The sequence below is a fragment of the Hippopotamus amphibius genome, chromosome 13 (genome assembly GCF_030028045.1).
Source record: "Hippopotamus amphibius kiboko isolate mHipAmp2 chromosome 13, mHipAmp2.hap2, whole genome shotgun sequence".
Lineage (NCBI taxonomy): Eukaryota > Metazoa > Chordata > Mammalia > Artiodactyla > Hippopotamidae > Hippopotamus > Hippopotamus amphibius.
Genome location: NC_080198.1, coordinates 63,165,268 through 63,187,832, shown reverse-complemented (window position 1 = coordinate 63,187,832; position 22,565 = coordinate 63,165,268).

Genomic DNA, 22,565 nt, shown 5'->3' with positions numbered 1-22,565 from the left:
GATCAAAAACATGTACCCATGAAAACATGCAATTATATACAATTGTCATATACTTATCACATATGTATGGGTGTGTCCCATACATACCCATAGAAACATTGAATTAAGGAATAAGTTACGAAGTAGATAACTGTCAAGTATGGCATTCCTTTTCTGGATGTTTTCTAGCCATCTCACCAATCCCTACCTTTCTTTGCAAAATTTGAAGGAACAAAATGCTGTTCTGATTGTTAACCTCAAAAAAGATAAAATAGGTATAAACGTTACACAATTAGTTCAAAGAATCGAATGAGAGAGTAGATGGAGATCAATTTTAAGTCTTCACTTTGAAAAAAATTCTGAAAAGAAATATGGCTTAACATTAATTTGTGAAATTATAAATAATATGGGTTGCAGAAAACAGCTGGATTAAATCTCTCAACCAAGTGGATTGTACCAACTTCAAACTGTGGCCACAAACCTCAAACCCATAACAACTCTTTTCCTATCCTCACTTTTAGATGATGTTCTTGTCATGTATTTTAGTGAGAAAATAAAATCATCCAGAAATGATCTTCCACAAGCTCCTGACGACACTTCTACCCACCTACTAGCATATGCTCTGGCTTTTTTGTCCATTAATATAGATAAATTCTCCATGCTCCTATCTAAAATCAGCTCCTCCACTGGGGACCAGACCCCATCTGCTTTAATCTACCTCCACTGGGTTCCTTTATCACTTTTTCACTCTCTCTCTTAAATCATGGACTTTTCCTCTAACCAATCATTTTCATGTGCATGCAAACATACTATTGTTTTCACAAGCTTAAAATAAACCAGAAACTACTCTTCTCAACGATTTGCCCGCAAACTTCTGCATCATTTCTCTAGTCCCCTTCAGTAATATCCCCACAAAGAGTTGTCTATGCCCATTTCCCATTAATCTCTTCTAAGTAAGAGCAATAGCAGTTTCTTCTGGTGGCCCTGCCTCTACCTTGTCTTCTTTTTCCTACCCAACTGCTTAACAAGGGAGTGCCCCCAGAGCATAGTCTTTAGAACTCTTCCGTACCTATTGTCACTTCTCTCATAATCTCAGAGTTTTAAAAGCTATATTCCAGTGACTCTGGCATTTATATTTCCAGTTCACACGTTTCCTGGATTTCAGATTCACGTATCCGAATCTTCTCTTGGATGTCTATTATTTTTGAACTGAACTCCTGATCTTGCCATCCCACCCCCACTCCAACCCACTCCTCCCCAGAAAATTCTGCTTTTCCATAGTCTGCATCTCAGTGAATGGCATCTCTTTTTTTTCCATTTGCTGAAATCTTGGAGTTATTCTTGACTTCTTTCTTTCTCTCACACTAGGTGTATATTTACAATTATAATAGCTTCTTGATTTATTAACCCTTTAATTATTACATAATAACTTTTTTTCTTGTTATAGTTTTGACTTAAGGTCTACTTTGTCTGATATAAATATAGATATTCCTGCTTTCTTTTGGTTCCATTTGCTTGGAATATTTTTTCCATCTCTTCATTTTCAGCCTCTATGTTATGTGTCGTCCAAGCTCAAGTGGGTCTCTTGTAGGTGACTTATATACTAGCATTACAGTATTAGAGTATTCTGATTTTGACCATATACTTAACACTATCAATGAGCTTTATATTTTCATTTGTCTTCATGTTGTTAATTAAATTCCTTTCATTTCAGCTTGAAGAAGTCCCTTCAGCATATCTTATAAAGCAGGTCTAGTGGTGATGAACCTCCTTAACTTTTTTTTTTTTTTTTTTAATTTGGTCTGGGAAATCTTTACTTCTCCATTTCTGGAGGACAACTTTTTTGGGTAAAGTATTTGTAGTTGGCAGGCTTTCTTTCAGCACTTTGAATATATCATTCCACTCTCTGCTGGCCTGCAAGGTTTCTGCTGAGAAGTCTACTGATACCCAATGGAAGTATGTGACAATTCACTTTGTATGTGACCTTGTATGTGGCAGTTCACTTTTCTCTTACTGCTTTCAAGAGTCTTTCTTTGTTTTGATTTTAAAGAGTTTGATTATAATGTATCTTGGTGAAGTCTTCTTTAGAGTAAAAGTTATTCTGTCATCTTGCTCTTTCTTATTTGTTTTCTGACTGCTTTTTAGTTCTTTGGTTCCTTTTTACTCTTTTGTTATCTTCCTTTATTATTTGATAATTTTTTGTACTTTTATCTTTTGTGTTTCTACTACAGGTTTCTTCTTTGTGATTATCAACAGGCTTACGTAACACATTTTATAGTTATGATAGTCTATTTTAAGTTGATCACAGAGTTTTATACCAAACTAAAATCTATGTAGATATTAAGAAGCAAAGCAGATTTATCAACAGGAGAAAAAGTATAATATTCTATTTTCACATGATTATATTATGACTGAAAGTGCCTTCTTGCTAGTTTACATTAATGTGGAAAATGTTTATGATAAAGGTTTTAGTGAAAAAAAAGAAAACTAGTTACATTTGATTACCAGTAGATAAAAACAAAAAGTAACAGAACAAAGCCAAAAACAAGAATAATAATGAACTACATAAGAAAGAGACTGGAAAAATAGATGATCTTTTTATGAGTTATTTTCTTCGGGCAGTATTTTTTAAAGTTTTTTAATGTTTCTCATGTTCTCTAATTTTTCTTTGCGGGAATAAGTTATACGAACAATGGGAAAGTGCTGAATTTATTTAATTTGGTATAGCATACACAGATGACTTGATTTAATTTAAAATTGTACTTATAGTAGACATCTTCTGCATTCCAAATTATTAGACATGTTTTTCTCCTTTTGGATAAAATACATGATTTTTAATTTAATGTCCTACATCATATGTCTCCATATTAATTCATGTGACTGACATGGAAAATTAACACGTAGACATCTATTGAAATAATTTTCATATATCTGGTAATCTATACATTTAGTAAAGAATATCTATAGAAGAAGACACAAAGCACACCTCTGTCCCTTCCTGTCATTAAACTAGTTTCTGAGATTCCTTTATAATGGAATAAAACTGATAATTTCAAAAGATTTTGAACAAATCAATTCCCTTTTATACTTGTTGGTTCTTCCTTTCCAGAAATGAAATACTGAATGCACTAAAAATTGATTTCAAACATTGGCATTCTTATTAAATGTTTTCTACTTTGGGTATCAAATATTATATATACTTGCCTTAATATTCTTCATTTTTTTTCTTAACTTAATGGCCCAACTTGGCTAGCTTCACTTTCTCTATTCTGCTTCCAATTGACTTCATTTTTCTTTGTTTAACATCCATTTTTCTGCTTAGAGGGAATGCTTCTCAGATTCCTTTACAAAGGGAATAGACTCCTGTGACACCCCAAGTTGGTGGTTTGGACTGTCTTTCTTTTAGCACACTTTTTTTTTCTTCTTATTTGTCATGTGGCATTTTATAAGGTGCTTCCTTTCCAGGAATCTTCAAAAAGCCACATTTTCTCTGTGGTAGAAAACAAAAATTGTTTATTATTTGTAAATGTACTGAAAGCATGACAAGTACTGCAAACTATCTGATTTTTGTAGCAAACAGATTTACTTCTCTTCCAAATGCTTAGAAAAATGTCAGATAAGAGACGTTTTGGGGAAAATGATCTGTAAAGTTGTAACACATCTAAAATCGGAAACAGGAAACATCTTTTGGTCAAAAGATATTTTTGTTTTATGATTTTTTTTTCTTTTGATGTCCCTTCTTTCCATGTGGATGCACTCACTAGCACCTTTAGTCTTTGCCTTTGGAGGAAATCCTTTAGAGTACTCACAGAGCTTTGCAAAATAAACTGATTGTTGCTGATTCTCTGCCTTTAAAGGGAAAGTGCATTTTGGAAACATTAATTTAAAAACTTGCTTAGCAAGATTACTTAATAGCTATAAGACAGAGATGGGCATTTTATAATACTTTCCATAAAAGACAGATTTGTGGATTCTAAGCAAAATGTTATATCAAATGTGATAATAATATAGCAAACTTGAAAAAAAAGTTATAGAATGATGAAATGTAACATATCCATTATTAAAAAGAGACAATGTACTAATAAGTGTATGTTCATTTAACTTCCTAATACATGCTCTTTAAGTAAAATTGTTCCATTTTATGTTTAAACTTCAGTGTTAAAGAGGTACAAATTAAGGCTAAAGATAAGTAACTCCCCTTTGTAAAAAGGGAAGACAGATTTTAAGTGAGCAGAATGAATCTAGGAAACAAAGTACATAATTAAAAAACCAACCATTTTAAGTTCAAATATTCAATTAGCTTTTCGGAAAACATCACTAAAGGTAAAGAGAGTTTTGGAGTTGAACGCATATGATTATATTTAACTGTGGTCTTGTTTAAAGTGCTAAATTGCTGAGAAATATCAAATCATAATACCAATGTTGCAGCACTTTATTGGGAATGAGTCAATTTTGATTTACAAAGAAAAATTAAATGGCATTTTGAAAATCGGTATAATTAGTGTTGGTGTTTCTTTCTATAGTCACCTACTCCTGGTTTAGACCTAAATTTGAAGCATTATAATAGTTTGGTATATAGTTATTACCACCTTGCAGAAGAACACATGTGAGGGCGCTGGATTTTTTCTTTCCTTCTTACTGTTAACTGATCCTTCTATTTTTCATTTTGCTGTCACTTTAAATGAAAAAATTGAGTTTGTGTGTGCGCATGGGGGTTCGGGGGGACACCTAAGAAAACCCTAAGAACTGTGTGTCTGTGTGTGGTGAGATTGAGAGTAGGTGGTCTAAAGGGTCATTTGACCTAACGAAGGGGCCAATGAAAGGAAAATAGTGTGTGAACCATTAATCTCAAGCTTGTTTACACAACTGTAATTTTGTATTGCTTGTTTACTGCCACTCTGATGACAGAAACAGTTCTCCCCTGACTTAGCAGCAGGCTCCTGGACATCATGCTTCAGAAATTATTTGTGATAATACATGATGATAATAATTAATAAAATAGTTTCATATACTATGATACTTTTAAGTGGGAAAGATCTTGACTATTTTAAAGGGCTGACAAATTAACTCTATCAGATAAATGTTATGGCTTTCATATTTACATTTCTATAAAAACAACTTAAATATGAGGAAAGTATGTTTCTGCAATCTAGTGATGCATACTTCTAGAGAACAGTTTTATTTGTTGCACCAGATTATTGGCTTAATATATATTTCGAAGGCCTTTCGTATGCTCACTGTTCATTATCAGTGTGTAAGGTCTTTGGGTATTTTATTCATACTATTTCTATTGCATTGTTATCTCCCTGTGGGCTGTGTTTTAAAAATGCATATTTCGGTTAAGTTGTCTTTTTGGTAAAGTTCCCAGAATTTTTGCATAATAGATGATTAGTTTGTGGTGTAAATAAAGTCCAAAATAAATTGTGAAGATCTAAATTGTGAAAATCTATCTTTCACCCCAACATGTCTTACTTCATTTAAAAATGTCACTATCTACATGCAGCAAGCACTACGCTGAGGATGGAACACAGAATATACACCATTCCAAGACGCCCAGAATTTGTAGCTGTGGTGGAGGCTGGTTTTGACCAAACGAATAATTCCATAATATGAGTACGGCATACTCTGATGAGAGGATAATTTTAAATGTTTACAGTTCTAACAAAAATAATTCACTCCTAGGTATTTTCTTGAAAATACCCCTGTACATGGTTTAAGGTGAATGCCAAGTTTGAATGACAGCTACTCTATATCATAAGAAAATGTGTATTGAATACAGAAAAAGAAAAAAAAAATCTGAATGTTTTATTTACTAATTGTTAAACAGCTAGCTTTGATTTAACACTTTTTTCCTGAGTTGATGCGCATTCTCAAACTTTTGACCATCTCAAAAACTTGAGAAATGAAATATATATTTCCAGCAGTAAAGTCGCTGATGGAGATAGCGATTCTCAAGGTATAGGAGCTTTATATCATTATCATGTGTCTGGGTTTAGAGGAGGCATGTGTAGTTTCAAAAAAATTCAGTTTCTCAATTGACTTTGGCATATTCTACCAATAAGCAGGAAAAGTTTTTCCCTTCTCTCTCCTTGCCATACTTTCCACTAACTAAGAACTAATTAGAATAACTAATTAATTCTAAATAATTTTAGAAAAACTGTATACATGGTAGAGATTTCAGAGGATTCACAGCTAATTAAAAGAGGTCTCTCAGTGGCACTGACATGAGAACTATACCAAGAACTTTATAATACTGATAGCACAATGCATGTAAAGAATTAAAAATATTTAAACACATAATATTTGTTCACCAGGAGTAATTACTACAATTGCTACAATTGTTTACAAAAATTAAAAATGTATTTTTCCCTTAAGTCAGGCTTTTTTTCATGCAAAAATAATCATAAGCTATGGTGCTTATCTTGTTCTTCAATTAGCTGCATTTTCAATTATATATATGTATAAATGTATATATAAATATTCTTTAAAAATATATAAGTTTTAGGAAATTGGGTCACTATTACTTGAAAAGCATAGTTTACTATTTAGAAGTTAGATTTTCCAGCTCTTGTGCGATAAAAAATTAGGTCACATTAGAAGCAGTTTCAATGTCATGTATAGCATCTAACTGTCAAGTGCTTAAGTTAAAGTGGAAAGAAAGAGCTCTACAATGAAGGGTGGAAGAAGTGAGGAAAGAGGGAAGAAATCTGATCCAAAAATCTCTCTGTAGCTTACAAAATTCCAGTACCCATAAGCACATAAAGGGTGGAAACCAGATTGAACCCAAAGGATCCTCATTGAAAAAGGAGAGCTACTTAAAATAATAATTATTCCTTCAGTTTAAAAGATCAAGCTTTACCCTCAGGTATGAAATGATTACACAGGCATAGAACAGCTGGTGGAAACTGAATGAGGATGCTAGCAACCCTGATAACAGAGGGAAAGAAGGGTGGGCAGAAAGCTTCAGAGGGGAATTGACTCCTGCATGAGTGTATGTGCTTAAAAGGAGCAGTATTATAATCATAATCTGATCACTTAATTTTGTTCTTTTATATTCCATTTCTATTCCTAGATGTCCTTAGGACTGGCAAAAACTAAACAGCTTTCTGTGAAAATGAAAGCTGCTAATTTAATTTGCTAGAATCAAATAAAAAGCAAAAATCACACATTCTTCCTACATCTCAGTATTTCTTTTTTTCACTTTTATTTTCCACGTATTATTCCATTGCCATATTAATTTCTTTGATGAAAAGAATATCATCTATAGTTTTTAAGTCAAGGGGTCTGTTTGACATTTACCCTGGTAAAGGACCCTTTATGAATTTATTTATTGTGACTATAGTGTTATTATTTTAAATTTTATTGGCTCAGACTCTTTTGTTTTCCTCACCTGATGGAGTTAATTCTGTAGCCCTACTTCCTCTGTATCCACCACAATAGCACTGGGCACATGGCCCAAACTGGCCAGAGTACTACATTCCCTGGTTCACAGATAAGTATGTGGCCCATACCCAGCCAATTAGTATAATGCTGTCAATTAAAAATAGTCCTAGACTTGTATATTCACTTTATCATAGGAGGGATATTCCCTCTACCACTGTAACCTTAACTTTGGTTTTAATTTAAATATAAATAAGCAGAAAACAAGACCCTGAAAGAAATCAAAATTTAAACTAAAAAAAAAAAAACAATCAAACAATAACAAAAAAAACAACAAACGTCTGTTTTCTAATTGTCATTTAAGGAGCTTGGAAGTGGCCAATCTATCCTAACAACAAGTAAAAGGCTGGACAGACCAAAAAATCCACAACTCCTCTTAGATGCATTGGAGAAGTGATGTCAAAGAGCAAATCACTCTCTCCAAAACTGGAGAGAGACGAACACAGAGAATCATTATTCACCAGAGGAGAAACCAAGAGAAGAAATCTCCACAGGAACTAGCGCTGGAGTAGGAAAATCTAAACTGTAATTGTTGAATTGGGGGAGGCTCATGTGGCCAAATCTGAGAGTTACAAACTCCAGGGCAACCCAGTCATGATGGGTTCCACTTCTGTGAATTTTAACTCCAAGGGCTTGACCAGGTTCTCACAGTGACTATTTGAAAAAAAAATAAAAAATCCCTTCCATTCAGGAGGGAAAAGGAAACATTTTCTAATATGTCAGAATACTGTATTGTTCACAAGGCCTTTCCTCAGGAGAAACTAATTTACCAGAGCATAAGCTATTGGAATATGACCAGAGCCTAACCAAGCTGGGGGAAGGGAAATAGCTAATTCTCTCCTGCTGTAGTCTTCCACACAAGGAAAAGGAAATACCCAACTCCAGCCCACTACATCCATCCTGTCCTACAAAAAGGAGCAGGGAGTGAGAAACAGTAGGGAAGTGCTTCACAGTTCAGAGATGCAGGCTCATTAAAAGACTGAGATCTAATCATAGGACTATAGAATGCTTTTGCTCTCTCCGCATCTTACTACCACTTACTAAAGGTCTATTTACAGCAGTTTCTTTCATTCAACACATCATGCACAGATTATAAAAAAGAAAAAAATTACAAGGTATATACTAAATAGCAAAAAGCACAGTTTGAAGAGACAGAAAAAACATCTGACCCCGATTCAGATTCAGCAGGGATTTTGGAGCTTTCAGACTGGAAGTTTAAAACAACTACAATTAATATGCTAAAGTCTTTATTGGAAAAGTAGACAGCATTCAAGAACATTCAAGATGGACATGTAAATGGAGAGATGGAAAAACAAATGCTGGAGTTTGAAAGTGTTCTAACAGAAATGACAAATACCTTTAATGAATTGATTAGTATACTGGTCACAGTTGAGGAAACAGATGTTGAGTTTGAGGATGTTGCAATATAAACTTCTAAAATTGAAAAGCACAAAGAAAAAAGGCTGAAAAGCATAAAACAATTTCCAAGAACTGTGGAAAATTACAGTATGTGTAACATACATACCAAATAATACCAGAAAGAGAATAAAGGGATAAAGAGACAGACAAAACATTTGAAGCACTACTGACTTAGAATTTCCCCCAAATTAATGTTAGACATCAAAGCAAGGGCCCTGGAAGCTCAGAGAATATCAAGAAGAAAAAAAGCAAAAACAAAACAAAACGAAAACTACACCAAGTATACCATGTTAAAACTGCAGATAATCAAAGATAAAGAAAAAATTTTGAAAGAAGCCAGAGTAGAAAAAGACCTTATCTATAGAGGAGCAAAGACAAGTTTTATATCTGACTTCTCAGAAATCATGCAAGCAAAAAATGAGTGGGATTAAGTATTTAAAGAGAGAAAAAAGCTACCAATTTAAAATTCTATACCCTGTATACATATACTTCCAATTAAAGGAGAAAGAAAGACTTTTTCAGACAAACCACAATTGAGAATTTTAGGGAAATTGGTAATTCGCTGCCCGGAAACCTGCCTTGCAAGAAATGTTAAAAGAAATTCTTTAGAGGGTGTGAAAATGTTATACGTCAGAAACATAGATTTACGTAATAAAAGGAAAAGCATCAGAAAAAAGAATAAGTGAAGGTAAAGTAAAAACATTTATTTTTCTTATTCTTAATTGATCCAACAGATAACAGTTTGTTCAAAATAATAACAGCAATAATATACTCAATTATATATGTCTATATCTATGTAAATATATACAAATAGATATAGATATGCTTATGTATGCTAATTGATAAATCAAATGAATAATAGCAATTATTTGGAAGGGAGGAATTAGGATTATTATGTCACTATAAGATACTCATGTGACCCATGAAGTGGTATAGCCTTATTTGAATGTGGACATGAATTACTTGTTAATGTACATTGCAAACTGTAGGTTAACCAGTAAATAAATAAATAAATAAATAAATAAAAGTGTAACTGGTATGCTAAGAAAGGAGATAAAGATATTCCATAAAATAGTCAGTTAAAACCACAAATGACAGAAAAAGAGTGGAAGACAAAAGTAGAAACAAAGAACAAGGACAACAAACAGAAAACAGTAATAAATATGGCAGATATTAATCCAACTATATCAATAATTACTTTAAACATCAAAGACCCAAAAATATCAATTAAAAGACAGAGATGATCAGATCAGAGTCAATAAAAAATCAAGACTCCACTATATGTTGTCTACAAGAATCTTACTTTAAGTGCAAAAACACATAAAAATTAAGAGCAAAAAGATGGAGAAAGATATGCCATTTTAACACTAATCAAAAGAAAGTGGGAATAGCTATATTAATTTCTGAATAGCTATATTAATTTCAGAAAGGAAACTATTGTTAATGTAGAATATATGAAAGAATTGGAAAACAAAACAAAAGACAAAGAAAAAACTCCCAGAAATCCTGGAATATAGCAAGGTTATAGAATACAGTGTTAATATACAAAAGTCAATTACTTTCTGATAAACCTATATACCCGCAATGAACAAGTGGACTTTGAAATGAAAAACACAGTATCATTTATATTAGCATTCTAAAAAATAAAATACTTAGCTATAAACCTAACAAAATATGTATAATATCTATATGAGGGAAACTACAAAACTCTGATTAAAGAAATCAGAGAAAAACTAAATAGATATTCCATATTCTGGATAGGAAAACAATATTATAAAGATATCAATTCTTCCCAACTTGATCTACAGCTTCATTGTAATCTCAATCAAAAAAATACCAGCAAGTTGCAAGTTATTTTATGGATATCATAAACTGACTCTAAAGTTTATTGGAAAGGCAGAAGGCTCAGAATAGCCAGCACAATATTAAAAGGAGAAGACAAAGCCAGAGTACTGGTACTACCAGATATCGACAAGACTTACTATAAAGCTTACTATACTTACTATAAAGCTTACTATAAAGCTACAGAAATCGACAGAATGTGGTATTTGAGAAAGAATAGACAGATCAATGGGATGGCATTGAGAACCCAGATACAGATCAACATAAATATTGTCAACTAATCTTTGACAAAAGAGTAAATGCAATACAAAGGAATAAAGATAGTTTTTTTCAAAAATAATGCTGGCACAACTGGACATTCACAGGCCAAAAAAATGAATCCAGACACAGACCTTATATTCTTCTCCAAAAGTAACTCCAAATGGATTTTTGGATACAGCACCAAAGGCATGATTCATGAATGAAATGATTGATAAGCTGGACTTCATTAAAATTAAGAACTTCTATGTGAAGGATAATCTCAAGGGAATGAAAAAACAAGCCACAGACTCAGGTAAAATATCTGCAAAAGAAATATCTGATAAAGGACTACTATACAAAATACACAAAGAACACTTAGAAATCAAAAATAAGAAAACAACGTGATTAAAAAATGAGCTAAGGGACTTTCCTGGTGGCCCAGTGGTTAAGACTCCATGCTTCCAATGCAGGCGGTATGGGTTCGATCCCTAGTCAGGGGCAGCATGGCCAAAAAAATAAAAAATTGAAATAAAAATTAGTAAGACAAGATCTTAAAGACACCTCATCAAAAAAGATATATGGATGGAAAATAAGCACATGACAAGATGCTCCACATCATTTGTAGTTATGGAAATGCAAGTTAAAACAATAATGAAATACTACTATGCCACTATTAGAATGGCCAAAATCTGGAACACTGGCAACACCAAACACTGGTGAGGGTGTAGAACAAGAGAAACTCTCATTCATTGCTGGTGGGAATGGAAACTGGTTATAATCACTTTGTAAGATATTTTGGCAGTTTCTTACAAAGTATAGTCATACCATATGATCTAGCAAATGCAATCCTTGTTATTTACCTAAAGGAGCTGAAAATTTGTATCAGTACAAAAGCCTGCACATAGATGTTTATAACAACTTTATTCTTAATTGCCAAAACTTGGAAGCATTCAACAGGTGAACAGATAAATAAACTGTGTTACATCCGGACAATGAAAAATTATTCAGTGCTAACAAGAAATTAACTATCAAGCCATGAAAAGACCTGGAGGAAGCTTAAATGTGTATTACAAAGTGAAGATGCCACTCTGAAAAGGCTACATACTGTATGATTCCAACTATATGACATTCTGGAAAAGGCAAACTATGGAGATAGTAAAAAGATCTGTGGTTGCTAGGAGTTAGGAAGGAAGGAGGGATGAATAGGCAGAGCACAGAGAATTTTTAGGGCAGTGAAACTATTCTGTATGATATTGTAATGTGGATACATATCATTATACATTTGCCAAAACCCACTGAATGTACAAGAGTGAACCCTAACACAAACTATGGACTTTGGGTAGGTTCATCAATTGTAATAAATGTACCATTCTGGTGTTGATAATGTTTGTGGACAGGGATATATAAATAGTCTCTGTACCTTCTCAAATTTGCTGTGAATCTAAAAATGCTTTTTAAAACTGCTTTTTAAAAGTATACACACACACACACACACATTTTTGGTAGTATCTATATGATAGTGGATAATTGATAATGGAGAACCTTTTATTTCTCTGAGGAAACAGGTATATATATACATATATATATATACACACAGAGAGAATATATATATAATAATTATGGTTATTTTCCTTTCACTAATTGTACATATGAAAAGTACATGAATATGCAGAAATAAAATATTTTCAGGTCATTTTTGGGAAAATATAACAGTATCCCAATATAATTAATCATGAAAACTTGTCAGCTCATTACTCTAAGAAAACGCCCTATCTCTAAGAAAGCCATATTGATTATTTCTGGGTGTTCCCAAATGTCATGTGTGCTCAAGAACTAGACATTCCACCAAATTAAAGTCATTCTGCAAGTCATTTTTATTGTCCCAGATGATAGTAGAAGTACTTTCTGCAGCTCAACAGTAACTCCTGGATTTCCACAGTCAGTGAATCTGCAGTGGTGGATGTCCCAACCCCTCAGGGGCAAAAACAGAGGAACTGTCTGTAGTGGACTAGGGGTAGGAGAATGACCACTCTCCTTTGTAATACAGAAATGCTGATATAGGGCATGAATGAGTTTTATAGTTCTAATATTGAAGGAGCCAAGAAAGAAACTGATTTAAATAATATGGTTCTCTGGATTCTTTTCAAGTAATAAAGGTTTAGTTGTCATGTAAAACTCAACATATTTAACTTATCCTTGTCTTAGGTTAAGATAGCTTTCACAAAGCTCCTTGACCATTCAGGTTCTATTTTACTTAGTCTCTTCATATAAGGGGTTCTGTAGTCCCTTTGGGCTGCTCTCACCAAATACCGCAGATGGGGTGGCTTACACATACATAACAGAAAGGTATTTTTCACAGTAATGGAACATGGAAGTCAAAACTTAGGGTGCCCGCATGATCAGATGAGTGCCCGCTTCTGGGTCACAGACTTCACGGCGTATCCTCATGTGGCAAAAGGGGCTAAGGAGCAATGTGGGGTCTTTTTTATAAGGGCCCATTTATGAGGGATCTAGCCTCATGACCTAATCACTTCCCAAAGGCATCACCTCCTGAAACCATCACATTAGGCACTAGGGCTTCAACATACGAATTACGGAGGGAGACAAACATTCAGACCATAGCACAGGGGTTTTGAAAGTAAATTTTTATGTTATTTTATTAAATGAATTAGTTTCAAGTCAAGTGATTTTTGTGACCATTTTAAGATTTAGATTACATTGTATTTAATTGCAAATGGAAACTTGATCATAGCAAAAAATAAAGTTCAGACAATAAATTAATGTATACAAAAAACATGTTCTTTCCCATGCCAGGATCACCAATTTCCCCTTCCAGTGGCAGGGGAGGGGGAAAGCAAAAAATTAAAATGCCAAAACTTCAGTAATTTCTTGCGTATCCTGTCAGATAATATCCATATTTAAACAAATACAAGAAACTGCCCACAGTGAGTCAAATGGTGGCCCACCAAAAGATAGCACAATTCACATTTTACTACATGTGCCTTTTTACACATGTAACATCTATAGAATAATTCTCAAAAGTAAAATTATTTTTGAAGGTATGTACACTTAAATATCTCCCCTTCGTTCTATTAATCTTTCTTCTCTCCTTCCTACCAAACCCAATAACTGTGCAATACACTAGAGGCGTAAAAATCATGTAATTTATCATTTCTGATGTTTTAGAGGAAGATGTATTGATAAATAAGTGCACTAAAAGGTTATACACATAGGCAGTGCTTAGATGGGCACATACAATGTACAGAGGGATGCTCAATTCTCGCTTTAGCAAAGGCATGACAGACAACTTTTGATTTGAGTCTTAGAAAAAATATTTGCTTATTAGGGTGTCCCAGGCTGAATGAATACCAGCGATTAAAAAAAGAAAGGGGAATATGAAAGAGCAGTAAATTAACATACCTGAAGCAAATGTTTTGGTTTTTTGGTGTGTGGGTGTGTCGGGGGGTGGTGTTTAAAGAGTGCAACAAGAGAGAGCCTAGAGAAGCAGGTGGGTCCAGATTGTGGAGTCCTGAGAGAATCTGAGTCTATTTTTCTCTATGTAATATGGAGCCAATGAAAGACTTAATGAAAAAGAATAACATGGTCTGAGTTGAATTTTCATAAGGTCATTTTGACAGCAATGTAGAAGATGGATTTCAGGGAGTATGGGTAGGGACTGGAGGCCATAATATCAGTTTATCAGCTTGGAGATAAATTTCTATTTCACTTGGCATGTTTCAAGGAACCTCAAACTCAATATGTTCAAAATTGTGATTTTCTTTCTACCTCATACTCTTAGGGCACTCTATATCTCAGTTAGGAGAATCCTAAATCTTTCAAGCAATAGGTATAATATAAATGATTCCTTCTACTACCCTCATGCCTTATGTCAATTTGTCATCAAATACTAGAGGATCTGTCTCAGTGATATCTTTAAATCCTGGTTTCTTCTCTCCATCGTTATTTCCACTGCCGTTAGGTCAGATCTATATCCTCTTATAAGGCCTGTTTCAAATGCCTTTCATCTGATCCCTCCTTTCTACACTTTCACCACCTGTTTCACTTTCCACATTACCAAAAGTGTATTGGTGGCTACCAAAGCCCATCTACAAAATAAATCTGATTATGTCATTTCATAGCTTCAAACCACCCTTGATTTTTGGTTGTCCGTGGATTGAGGCCTGCCCTCCACAGTCTGAGTTTTACCCTACCAACTTCTTAAACACCTGTTTGAACCATTTCTCAGTCCCAGCTACAGAATCTCTCATTCCTGGAGTACTGGAGGCTTTGCCATGGATTCCGTCATTTTGTGATCTGTTTGCCTGCCTGAAGAACCTATCTCCTTCATCTGAAAGCTCCAACTATTCAACTTAAAAGGTAGAAACTGTTAGTTCCTCTTGGAGAATCGCCTCACAGCCTACGGCAGAGCAATTGGTTCCATCTTCAGGGTGTTAGGATCACATTTTGGTCTTCCTTATATTATGGCACTTTCTTTGCTGCACTATAATTTTTGTATTTATGTGTTTATTTCCACTGATTTTCAATTTTATACTGAGGAGAGTCTAACCTATTACCCAATACATTTTAGGCACTGAATTTATGATTCTCGAGTAAATAATTAGCCAAGATTGTAACTTTACTATGAGAATATGCCTGTTACAAATGAGACAACTTACTCTTCATATAGCTGAGGTTAACAAATGCCATATTTTTTGTAAATAACTGAGCGAATGGTAAGTCATTTGTTTTAAAATCGTGTTTATGTAAATTGTAAACTTTTATTGGATTTACTTTTAGTTTAAATTTGCTCTTAATGTCAGCAGAGGACCTAATACTGTGTACATAGTCACATAACTTATTTTGGAAGATAGTTACAATCCACATGGTGTTTGAAAGAAATTCTGATCTTACACATTCATGAAGTGAATAAAATATTAGTGAAATTAAACTGCATGAAATTTTAAAAAGCCTAATATTATGTTGCTGTATTTTCAATTTCATTTTAAAAATGCAATAGAAATTAGCAGGAAAAATGTAAGTACTAGAGTGAACTGAGATTTCAGAATGCCAGAGAAATATCTAGATACCTAATGAAGACAAAAAACACGTCCTTCTTAACTTTGAAGTAACAGCTAAATTGGGTGGCATTTATGACTTCTCACAGTCTGATTAAGAAGGATCATTATGCTTTCAAGACATAAGGTAGCAGTGGAGTATGAATGATAACTTTTTTCTTGTTTAAGTAATGTTAGTTTACCAAATGTTTCCTGTTTTTATGCCCATTATGCTACATTCCTAAAGACCTCTAGTAACTTTAGACAACACTATCCCCAAAAGATACCTTAACAACAATATAAATACAGTCAAAGCACACTCAGAAGTTCAGTGTGTTCCACTGATAGCCTGCCTTTCGTACTGAACTCTACTTTTCTGCAAAGCCATGTACGTTGGGTACAGAGAACACTGTGTTTATTTCGCTTCCTATTCTTTTTGTTTCCGCCTCTCTCTCTTACTAGAATATAAACTCTTTGAGAGCCAATTCTTTGACTTTTTTTTAATCTATTTTTTTCACAAAGCTTAGTGCTTTGTATAAGGCCAATGTTCAAGAGACATCATTTGAATAAGCAAGTGAATGAATGAACAACTGTATACCCTGGCTAGAAATTGTTTTAGTTAAGAGATAATAGGATAATTTTTATATCTATATTATTTGTGGGGCTTTAAACATACAATTTGGGGGGCCTCATTTAAGATATATAATATGCAATAATTGATATGAAATTGCTAGGGTCACTCTTACTGCTGTGGCAGTGGTCCATGCAAATGAGGGTCTCTGAAGCCATGGCTTCATTAACCACATGAGACTTTTGTTTAATACTATAATAATGTACTATAATAATGGTCTTCTCTGTGGCTGGATTTGTAATATGTTTTTGGTCACTTTTATCTGAACAACTCTCCTTAGGCTGGATGGAGACCAGAGAGTTGAGATCCCAGAGTTCCTTTGAGGAGACATGTCCTGAAGGAATTCTGTTTCCATTAAATGCAAGGGGACTTCATTTGAAGAGTAATTTCAAAACTTTATGAGAACTAGTGTCATTTTTAGGTAGATTTCTTTAGTTTTCTCATGTAAGTTTAAAATTCATTTAACTACTTAATAAAGATACATCAATTATTAAAATTAATGAGTCAGTTACATTATGGGTAGTTACACAGATACAGGAATAAAATGAGAGGGAAAGACAGATGCCTAAATGCATGTGCATTTAGAGTGAGCGTGGGAAAATTCAAATGTACATATATGTACCCTATTTGCTCCAGGGGTGAGACTTTTTTTATTTTTTCCCCACCTTTACACAAAATGGGCTTACCTCCATTTATTTTAGGGCAGAGCTGCTCATTTGAACTCTAAAGCTTGAGATTTACATCTGGGAAATCTGGGTTCTCTCCAGATGGTTTCACAGGAGGTCTGGACCGCCCATTCCCCATTCTTAATTCCTGCCTTGTTTATGTCCAATTTAATGACGGTCTGGCCTCTGTTACTGGCAAAAGGGTGTTCCAAATCCCAGTGGTCATTGGCGCAGGTTTTAGCCACAGCTACAGAGAGACGAAGAGGGGAATGGAAAGGCTGGATTTGGCTGCTCCTCATGCTGTTTATATCTGAACTGTCTCATAAAGTCTGACACGTATATAATGGTTACTTCTGTTCACGGCAGGCCTGGCTGCTGATCCTGCGTCACACTGGTCTCGGCCTTCATGTTTGCAGGCTCCCTCAGACTTCAGTTCTCATGGACGTCCTCATCCCTCCGTAAACCCGTTCTTCTCAGAGATTAGCATACTGGATTTATTTCAGATTAGGTTTGCCAATTCTTGAGAAGTGTGTTCTAACACAGCAAGTCTAAGTTAAATAAAAGGCTTAGTGACCACTTAGGTCTAATAATTTTAGCGTAAATTGAGATATTTGAAAAAATTTTTATCACCCTTATATCTTCTCCAAATTTGTCCTTTCTTACTAGTAAAGCTTTTTGGTGACAATAGGATGTGAATCAGTTACTCTGAATTATCTGTGCCTTCCAATGTGAAAGTCACCTTTCATACAATCTTCAAATACATATCTTGGTACCAGGGTAAAATTTTTTTCATAATTAAACATGCATTTATTTTTCTAATTTTTTATCCTCTGTTCTGAAACTGAGTTTTCATGTCACTTGGCACTTAAAACTTGACCTGACCCTTTATTTTTGTTGTTTTTCTGCTGTTGCTGTCTTTTGTTTGTTTCCACTGTTTGTTAATTCCATGTACACGGTAATGGTGCCTTATTCAGATTTGCACTTAAGGCCCTGACACAGATTAAGTGTTAGAAATGAAAATGAATTATATGAAAGGTGCTAATATGCTTTGGAGATTTGGCTTCTTAATGGGAAATTGTTTCTATTATCTTTATAAAAAATTTACAAATAGAATGGTGTAGTGAGAAGCATCTTAGATTTTAAATTAGAATTTAGTAAGGAAAGTACAAGATGAGACTAGAACATCTGTACTGTCAAAAAAGACTCAAAAATGATGGGAAAACCCCCAGGAGTCTGCTTGAATGGATTCTTACTGTCCAAGTATGGAATAATCTGATCATCAAAAAGAAGTAATGATAATGGATTTAATCTATCAAATAAAATAGCAAATGGTAAGTCAATACAAATATAAAACAATGAATGGGTATACTGAAAGTCTGATAAGGAATGGGGTATTTATCATTTCAAACTACCTCCTCATAAAATATGTATTAATTAATTACAAAGGGGTATAGAAAAACTTAACAGCTTAGCTGACATTGTCTTAATCAAATGATGAAAGTAAACATGATCAATAATGGGAGAGACTGAAATTGTGTGCCACTTTATAAGATGCACAGAGAAAATCACAACATCTCTTCTATGATAGTACTGCCCCAAATCCATAACCTAAATCTAATCAAATCTATTTCAGATTGGAACATGTTGTAAAAGTAATTAGCTTATCATCTTAAAAATGTCAAGGTCGTGAAAGTCAAGTAAAGACTAAGGAAATATTCTAGACTGAAGGAAAATCAAGAGACATGACAATTAAAGGAAGCATGTAATTTTAAACTGGATTCTTTACCATACAAGCCATTATTTGACCAATTAAGACACTTGAATGGGATCTGAGGCTTAAATGATATAAATGTATATATGTTAATCTCATGGTTTCAGTGTGTGTTGTAGTTATATAGGATAATGGCTTTGTTTGTAGGAAGTATACACTAAAGTATTTGAGGGTGATGGGATGGCAACTTATTTGCAAAAATATTCTTTGAACTCTTCTTCCAAGATTAACAGAGGTTAGTAACAGTTACCAATGCTACAGCAATTAAAATCCAAAAATTAATTTTAGAGTTATAAAAAGTTTGTGAGAAATTGAACTGTATTCTGTTTACAGTGTTAACTTGCAAAGCAAAATATAAACAAATGAATAAATTCTAAGCGCAACCTTAAAAATAATGATATGAAATCAAGAGTTTTTTTTTAATACCAAAGAAAACATTTTTAGAATGGACATAATTTATTGGAGGGAACTACTCATTTAATTAGGATGCCCAAGGAATAATTAAATACAGAAAGATGTAATTCTATGCATAGGATTATTTCTATGTGTGACTGTTGCTTCTCATTCTCATAAATGTTTATTTTTGCCACTGTTTTTATATACTGGAATGTACTTTGTGGCACTTAAAGTACATATATTTCTCTGGAAAAGAATATTATGAAAGGCCATAACATTTATGTTTATTGGCCTTAGTAAAAATCTGGACTGTAATTGGAAAATAGAAAATCCATCTGTTTCACTAGAGTGTAATAGATTTTGACTTCCAGACAGGGTAACTGAGTTACGTTGGCTATCAATATACATTACTACCCACTTGTTCGTTCTCCATTTTTATTAGGTAATCCTTTCAAAACAGTCTCTCCAATGTGAGTTGTAGGCATTCTGTAAAAACATGATCTACACACTTAGTTGCGGACTACCACATTTCTCTTTTAGCAAGACAATGGAAAATCTGTTACTCATTAGACATTTTTTTTATTAAATCATGTAAGGTGAGCTCTAAAATTTTGTATGGGGCCTAATTATTGGGTGTAAGAGCTTGCATTGATTAAAACAATAAAGTATCAAAGTATCAAATTGTTACTTTATCATTTCTGTTCTTAATGAAGTTTTGGACTAATTTTCAGCCTCTTATGGAAAAGAATATTTCATGTTTTAAGATACAGAAATTGCTTTACATAATTATTACTGATGATTACTAATGTGATCTAAGTTTAGCATACAGTTTTGAGAGATTATAGTTTTAATCATTTATGAAGAGAGAAAAGTTCCTTAACGATTAAAATGCCCAAATCATGAAAAGACATGATGGTTGTCTACCAAAGGACAGTCAGATTATCTATTTCCAAAGTTCATCCTTGGCTCTGCATGAGAGAGTAACCTCTCCATAGGATATGAAGCCCAGAGATATAACAACAGGGAAATATTGCCAGTAACTACAGACATTGGGAGAAGGCCCACATCAAACTGAGTCTTCCCAGCATGTGGTACAGGTCGCTTGCCAGTAGACTGCTGATTATAAATGGACTCAATTATTCTAAACCAAACTAGTGGAAATGTTTTCTGCTAACAGTGCACATGGACACCGATTTAAACAAACCCATATTAAATGTACATTTTAGCAACTAAAATACTTAAAGTAATCGGGAATGTTTTCCTGTGTATTAATGATAATTTGAGTGTTAGGGCCCTTTATTCAAAGGCTACAAAATGAAGGCAAATATTCTTTCCTTTACATTTTACAAAAGTCTAGCAACATTAAGTGACTGTTTTTCCAAATATGACATAGCAAATAAAGTAGTGTCACTATACATTGAGTGAGTCAGCTGTAACACAGCTGATGTTATTAGTTCTACCATTTCCAGAGTTCCTGCCCTGAATTGTTCATAAAGCCTCTACTATTTTCTTTACCTATAAACATCTAATTTTACATTTTTCCCATTTCTACCTTCAAGAGAAGTGCAACTTTTCTTGATCCTCTATGTTTTCATTTTTCAAGCTTAGTCTTTTACTCTTTCTTTGAAATGTTTAAATAATGATGGAGAAAATAATTCAGGATAACTTGGAAAGTAGCAAATCTTTACTTAACAGGGCAGTCATATAACTGGGAACTCGATCCCTCCCCCTATCTAGAAATATGACAACACACCACCCTACCAATCCATCACTAAAATTAGCAGCCTAAAAATTCCTGTAGAGGGACTTCCTAGGTGGTGCAGTGGTTAAGAATCTGCCTGCCAATGCAGGGGACATGGGTTCAAGCCCTGCCCCAGGAAGATACCACATGCTGCAGAGCAACTAAGCCCATGCACCACAACTATTGAGCCTGTGCTCTAGAGCCCGTGAGCCACAACTAATGAGCCTGTGTGCTGCAACTATTGAAGCCCACGCACCTAGACCCTGTGCTCCACAACAAGGGAAGCCACCACAATGAAGAGTAGCCCCTGCTCGCCACAACTAGAGAAAGCCCGTGTGCAGCAATGAGGACCCAACACAGCCAATAAACGAATAAATAAATAAAATTAAAAACTCCTGTAGGATAAGAAGGGAAAAATAAGAAGCAAAGAAGAAGTTTGACAAGTTATATTCCAGATTCAGAACCACTAGAGAAGCTTAGATTAAGAAGATTAGAATTGAGAGAAGATGCTAGCCCTGTGAAAAGACACAGGGATTTAGGTACTCCCATTGCAGGCAAAGATAGTAATCTGGAAAGCATGGTGGTAATAACTCAATCAAAAGTAAAACATGGCGAGATCTAGCAAGAAGTTACAATGAGTGCCTGGACCCTGGAAACTCAGGTACTCAAGAAAGAGACTCAGTTATTAGAACTGGTAGGTAAAGTAAGGATGTGGTTACAATAACAATTTTAAAATGTACTTTATAGACCTAAACTTAATGTAGGAAAAAATACCAACAGAGTTGTTTAGACTGAGTCACTTAATCTCTTAAATTGGATATTTTAACATTGTCCCTGGGTAAGCTTCTCCTTGGGGTAGGTGAAATTCTGCTACCATGAGTGAAATTGAGTCTAAATACACTCAGAGTAATGGAAGAGAGCTATAGAGACAAGGAAATATGTTGGTTATTATAGAATTAACGTATTATTGCAAGCTGTTTTCCAATCCTCTGAAAAGTGAAGGAATAGATTCAGCTCTTCTGATAATCAAATAAGTCCATGGGATAAATTTCTATTTTAAGATTTATTCTTTCTGTGTTCCATCTGAATTAGGTAAATTTCTAGTTTCTATTTCCAAAAATAATACCATCTCTTCTTTTTTTCAGACTTCTCCTAGTATATCTGATGGGTGCCCAAACACTCCTTTTTATACACAGTCTTCTTAAAAGTACAGTCTATAGTCTGAACTTTACTTCCTCCACAACTTTTTGAAATCTAATTGATATTACGTAACTCTAGTAAAATCACTCTGATTTCACCACCACCATCCAGTGGGCACTTTCTTACTTCTCATCTTATTTAATCTACCTGTAACATAACATGGAGCCCTCCTACCTCTTAAAATGCA